The sequence below is a fragment of the Ovis aries genome, chromosome 3 (genome assembly GCF_016772045.2).
Source record: "Ovis aries strain OAR_USU_Benz2616 breed Rambouillet chromosome 3, ARS-UI_Ramb_v3.0, whole genome shotgun sequence".
Classification (NCBI taxonomy): Eukaryota; Metazoa; Chordata; class Mammalia; order Artiodactyla; family Bovidae; genus Ovis; species Ovis aries.
The window spans coordinates 13376593-13383141 of NC_056056.1; the positions used below are offsets into that span (position 1 = coordinate 13376593).

At 40.2% G+C, this 6549-nt stretch overlaps 1 pseudogene; it reads left to right on the forward strand.

Moving 5' to 3' along the window:
* Positions 1-2538: 2538 nt before the first annotated feature.
* On the forward strand, positions 2539-6254 carry LOC101119809 (olfactory receptor 1L8-like; annotated as a pseudogene).
* The last annotated feature ends 295 nt before the right edge of the window (positions 6255-6549 follow it).

The window sequence follows — 6549 nt, forward strand, 5'->3', positions numbered from 1 at the left end:
CTTCCTCTCAGCTCTTGTTGCATATAACTGGCTAAAGGTCAAAAAGATCATCTTTCTGATATGTGAACTTAACCAATTTGGTATAGGAAGAACAGATTAAAAAAAAACTGGGCAAGAGGAGAAGATATCTGGATATGAAAAGTGATCAGTAGACTGACTACCCACCTAAACAGTCACCTCAATCAGGTACTTATTTCAGCCTCAATATTCAGTTTTGAATTTAATTCCATTCCAAACAATCACATGGACACTGTATAAAACACAGTTCAGCCTAACATGTAAGACTAACTTTGTATGTAATGACCACCCTATTTGACTACTGGGCCAGGGTATGTTGTTATCCCATGGTTCTTGAGGAATCAGGTCCCCAGTGAGTGGATAGGGGGAACTCAGTAGAAAAGAAAAAAGTTTCCGCTCACAGACACATCCCAGGCTTTTAGAATGATTTCCTCAAATTCTCATTTTCTTTTTTTTTTAGAATTGTTTTTTTCTTTTTTTAAAATATAAATTTATTTATTTTAATTGGAGGCTAATTACTTTACAATATTGTATTGGTTTTTTATTTATTTATTTTAATTGGAGGTTAATTACTTTACAATACTGGATTGCTTTTGCCATACATAAACCTGAATCCGCCACTCATTTTCAAAATTTCATCCCATTTTTTTAAAGTACTCAGTGTAGATGAGCACAGGAGACCCAATCTTACTTCACCATTTTGAATCTTCTTCATCTCACAATCCCCAGGCATTCCCTTCATGAACAATGATTTTTGAGGATGTATGTTTTATAAACCACACTTATACATGCTATTTTATTATCTTTTTAGAATACCTAAGATTGCTCAGTGATCAACTAATGAAAGTCAGCACAAGCCCCCACGTCCTGCTCCCAAGCTCAGTGCACTTTCTACTAAACTCTCAGTCACATACACATTTAATGTTCCAGCCATCAAAGACCAAATTCTCCCTTATTGTTGCCAATGAGTCTTGCCTATTAGAATTATCAAATTCTACAATCTGTCCAACACAGAAAACATAGATTTCCCATTGCAACAGCAAAGGTATGTTCTTAATGTGGGACGAAACACATTTAAAGAAAAAAAATGTGTATATGTCAAAATAGAAAATAACTAAACCAGGAAAAATAGATCTTCAGCATGATTGTTTCAGATATATACTTGGTAAGTGTGGAGAAACAGAAAGTGAGCCAGATAGTCAGACAAGCAAATGGAAATTGATTAGAGGGAAATGAGAGGGTGACTGGCCCTTGAGGAGAACCAGCGTCCTCCCTTTCTGATGGGGTCTTTCTTATACCCTGCCAATGAAAAATTCTCTGAAGGGATGGTTAATTTTTAGCCTGTAGCTAGCTGAGTCCTGCAGTCACTTAGCCAGAGGTTTGGAATCTAGTGGTCTCATAGCCTTAAGAAGGGAGCCTCCAGTGGGAAAACAGAATGTCCTTTGGGCAATTTGGTCAGTCTCAAGGGTCACTGTGATTTTATTCTTTGTTTGCAAGGTCAACATAATGAACCATGTTAACAATGAGCTCCCATGTAGGCCCTTATCAATTTAGTTTTATGAAAATATTTTAAAAATGGCATAGTGGTTAAGTTTTGAGACTTAGAGTTAATTTAGAGTTTGATTCCTGTGTCTCCTATATACTTGATGTATGGCCTATTTGCCTCTATATCTGTTTCCTCATTGGAAACAAAATGAGAAGAATGATAGTTTAGCCTGACAAGGTTGTCATGAGAATTAAAGTACATCCTATATGAAGGAAGTGCTTAATTACAGTTCACTCTCATATTATTCAAAGCATGGACAAAAGTACCATCTAAAAAGGTGTTGTAAACTTCAAACCAAGCTTATTTGATGATTAGAGCATTAGAGTATGAGAGCTAGAGTTGTTTTAATTATCAGATTCATTGATTTTGAGAACATGAACACATGCTTGGTTGAGGAAAAAGTCACTGGCAATGAAGATACTGGGGAGAAGACAGTGGCATCAAATGTTTACTGTGTCCCTGGCACCATTCTAAGCGCTTTAAGCACATGCTATTGTGAAAACCTCATAAAAATCGTATAGAGTAACTACTGTTCTGTGTGCTCAGATGTTCAGTTGTATCCAACTCTTTGCAACCCCATGGACTGTAGCCAGCCAGGCTCCTCTGTTCAAGGGATTCTCCTGGCAAAAATACTTGAGTGGGTTGCCATTTCCTTCTCCAGAGAATCTTCCTGACACAGGGATCAAAACCACATTTCCTGCACTTCCTGGATTGGTGGGCAGATTCTTTACCACTATCACCACCTGGGAGATCCACAGGGTAAATATTAGTATGCTCTATTTACAGATGAGAAAACTGAAGTTTCAAGATATTTAATAACTTGCCTGATAATAGCCAGCTCGAAAGTAAGCACTTAATTGTTGCATGAATGAAATGGATGGATGGATGATTCTTGGAACTGCTATTAAAAAAAATACCTATCCAATGAGCCCTTTCTCACTTTCTGGAGGAAAAATTTGAAACACTTCGTGAACATGAGGGTATTTGAATCAATATTGTTCACGGTAGCATAAACCTAGAGGACATCTAGAGAAATGTGTTAAATCAAGTGTGCTGCATACCTGCAATGGAAAAAGTCTTAATTAAAGAACCAGAACATAGATAGTTCTCCAAAAAAAAAATTGTGTAAAGAGAGAAAAACAGAATGAGGTACATGCCACAGCATTATTGAAGTAAATGGAATAAAAGCCCACACGTAAAGCAATAGGGTATGTTTTTCAAGGAGATGCCTGCATGTGTGTTCTGTTGCTTCAGTTGTGTCTGAATCTTTGCAATCCCCTCGACTATGGCCCACCAGGCTCCTCTGTCTGTAGCATTTCCCAGGCAAGAATACTGGAATGGGTTGCCATTTTTTTCCACAGGGGGATCTCCCCAACCCAGGGATCAAATCCAAACCTCCTTCATCTCCAGCATTGCAGACATATTCTTTACACTCTGAGCCACTAGGGAAGCCCTTTCAAGCTATAAACACAGATCCAGAAACAAGTGGTTGATGGCATTATAGGACGTGCTTGCTTAACAGTTGGAGGCCCAAGATGTGGGAACATGATTAAGTTTAAGGAGCTTGAGGAAAAATTAAGTAACAAAGTCAATATAAGAATAAAGATTTGTATGGACTAGTGTATAATTTGATGATCACTAGGAAGTATTAGCTTCTAAATAAGTGCCTCTGAGGGTAAAACAAGCCCAACAGTAAAACTTTGTTGGTTTAAGTCTATTATTCCTTTGATTTCCCTGTTGATTATTTTTATCAAGCCCCCTTTTTGGAAAGGAAATTCAAAGATAAATTTTAATGTACCACTACTGAAAATTTGATTTTATATATAGAGAAAAATCAAACCACCTTATCTGAAATAATAAACTCCCCACCATTTTCTATCTTTATACCCTTATGTGGCTTTATTTCTCTTTATAAAATGCAGAACTAGCTGATGACAGATAGATAGATCCATAGATAGATAGAAAGATAAATAGATATGCAGACAGATAGATCTTCCATTAGAATGCCAGGCCCACAAACAGGTCTGACTATGTCATGTTCACAATTGTTTCCCCACTGCCAGAATATTTTTGCAGAATACGTCCTCAGTAATCAGTTGTTTCTAGATTTAAGGAGGGAGGGGGTTCAGGATGGGGAACATGTGTATACCTGTGGCGGATTCATATTGATGTATGGCAAAGGCAATACAATATTGTAGAGTAATTAACCTCCAATTAAAATAAATAAATTTATATTTAAAAAAGTAAACTAATGAAGGTTCAACTATGCTCTTCCTCAAAAGTTCTTGCTATCAACACAAGAAGCATGAGAAGTCTTAGAGTTGAGAAGGGAGGGCAAGTTCAAGGACCACAAAAGTGACAGGTTGCCTATGCGGCAGCTAGTTACAACCCTATAGGTAGAAAGTGAAGGTAGGAAGAAGCACAGGCTTGTTGGCTTGTTGATGCTTTCAGTCATGGAGATGTGTGTTACATTGTAGGAATCTTCTCTGTTTTAGTTGGCTCCATGATCATGGAAAGACTCAACCAAACCAGCAGTGTCTCTGAGTTCATATTCCTGGGACTCTTCCTAGCCTTAGGACCAGAAGCCACTCTTCATTCTCTTCCTCACCATATACCTGGTCACTGTAACAGGGAACCTGCTCACCATCCTGGCCATCAGCTCTGACCCCCAACTTCATATCCCCATGTATTTTTTCTTGAGTGTCCTGTCTTTCACTGACATTTGCTTCACAACAAGCATTGTCCCCAAGATGGTAGTTGACTTCTGATCAGAGAAGAAAATCATCTCCTATGCTGGATGCCTAACCCAGATGTATTTTATATATGCCTTTGGTGACATTCAGTTCAGTTCAGTTGCTCAGTCGTGTCCCACTCTTTGCGACCCCATGAATCGCAGCACACCAGGCCTCCCTGTCCATCACCATTTCCCAGAGTTCACTCAGACTCACATCCATCGAGTCCATGATGCCATCCAGCCATCTCATCCTCTGTCATCCCCTTCTCCTCCTGCCCCCAATCTCTCCCAGCATCAGAGTCTTTTCCAATGAGTCAATTCTTCACATGAGGTGTCCAAAGTATTGGAGCTTCAGCTTTAGCATCATTCCTTCCAAAGAAATCCCAGGGTTGATCTCCTTCAGAATGGACTGGTTGGGTCTCCTTGCAGTCCAAGGGACTCTCAAGAGTCTTCTCCAACACCACAGTTCAAACACATCAATTCTTCGGCGCTCAGCCTTCTTCACAGTCCAACTCTCACATCCATACATGACCACAGGAAAAACCATAGCCTTGACTAGATGGACCTTAGTCGGCAAAGTAATGTCTCTGCTTTTGAATATACTATCTATGTTGGCCATAACTTTTCTTCCAAGGAGTAAGCATCTTTTAATTTCATGGCTGCAGTCACCATATGCAGTGATTGTGGAGCCCAAAAAAATAAAGTCTGACACTGTTTCCACTGTTTCCCCATCTATTTTCCATGAAGTGATGGGACCAGATGCCATGATCTTCGTTTTCTGAATGTTGAGCTTTAAGCCAACTTTTTCACTCTCCTCTTTCACTTTCATCAAGAGGCTGTCTAGTTCCTCTTCACTTTCTGCCATAAGGGTGGTGTCATCTGCATATCTGAGGTTATTGATATTTCTCTCGGCAATCTTGATTCCAGCTTGTGTTTCTTCCAGTCCAGCGTTTCTCATGATGTACTCTGCATAGAAGTTAAATAAGCAGGGTGATAATATACAGCCTTGACGTACTCCTTTTCCTATTTGGAACCAGTCTGTTGTTCCATGTCCAGTTCTAACTGTTGCTTCCTGACCTGCATACAGATTCCTCAAGAGGCAGGTCAAGTGGTCTGGTATTCCCATCTCTCTCAGAATTTTCCACAGTTTCTTGTGATCCACATAGTCAAAGGCTTTGGCATAGTCAATAAAGCAGAAATAGATGTTTTTCTGGAACTCTCTTGCTTTTTCCATGATGTTGGCAATTTGATCTCTGCTTCCTCTGCCTTTTCTAAAACCAGCTTGAACATCAGGGAGTTCACGGTTCCCATATTGCTGAAGTCTGGCTTGGTTGGCAGCTGCCTTCTGGCAGTCATGGCCTTTGACCCTTATGTGGCCATCTGTGACCCCTTCCACTATGTCACCATCATGAGCCACCACCGCTGTGTCCTGCTGGTGGCCATCTCTTGCTCATTGCCTCACCTCCACTCACTCCTACACATACTTTTGTTGAATCAGCTCAACTTCTGTGACTCCAGTGTTGTCCACCACTTCCTCTGCGACATCAACCCTCTGCTGAAATTGTCCTGCTCCTCCATATTTGTCAGTGATCTCACAATAAAGACAGAAGGGCTGGTGTTTTGGTGACCCCCTTCCTTTGCATTGTTTTCTTGTATGTGCGAATCCTTGTAGCAATTCTCAGGGTCCTCTCAGATGCAGGGAAATGCAAAGCCTTGACCTGTGGCTCCCACTTTACTGTGGTGATTCTGTTTTATGCAAGCATCTTTTATGTCTATTTACAGCCCTTGTCCAGCTACACTGCTCGGGACCGAGTAGCTACAATAGTCAACATGGTCCTGTCCTCCATGCTCAACCCTTTCATCTATAGTTTGAGAAACAAAGACATGAAGAGGGGCCTGGGGAAGCTGATGGGCAGGAGGAAATCCTATCCAGAATCTTTCTGGACATGTTCATAGGTTTTGCTGCTGGTTTCTGATACACACAACAAACTCTTGTAAGTCAGCAGGTATGACTCACACATGGCATAGATGTTGAAACGCGCCCACTTGTTTACACATACAACAATCAACCATGGAGACTTTATGATGATTCAGTATTAGGATCCAGGTCTACCAGAATCTTGACTTCCAGTTTTCATATATCTACATCTCTCTTCCTACCTTCCTCTTCTTCAGGAAACCACATCTTTAATTGCTTTAAGTGCTGTTGAAACCTTTGTCTTTACCCCAAATTTCCTATGACTGATTTACA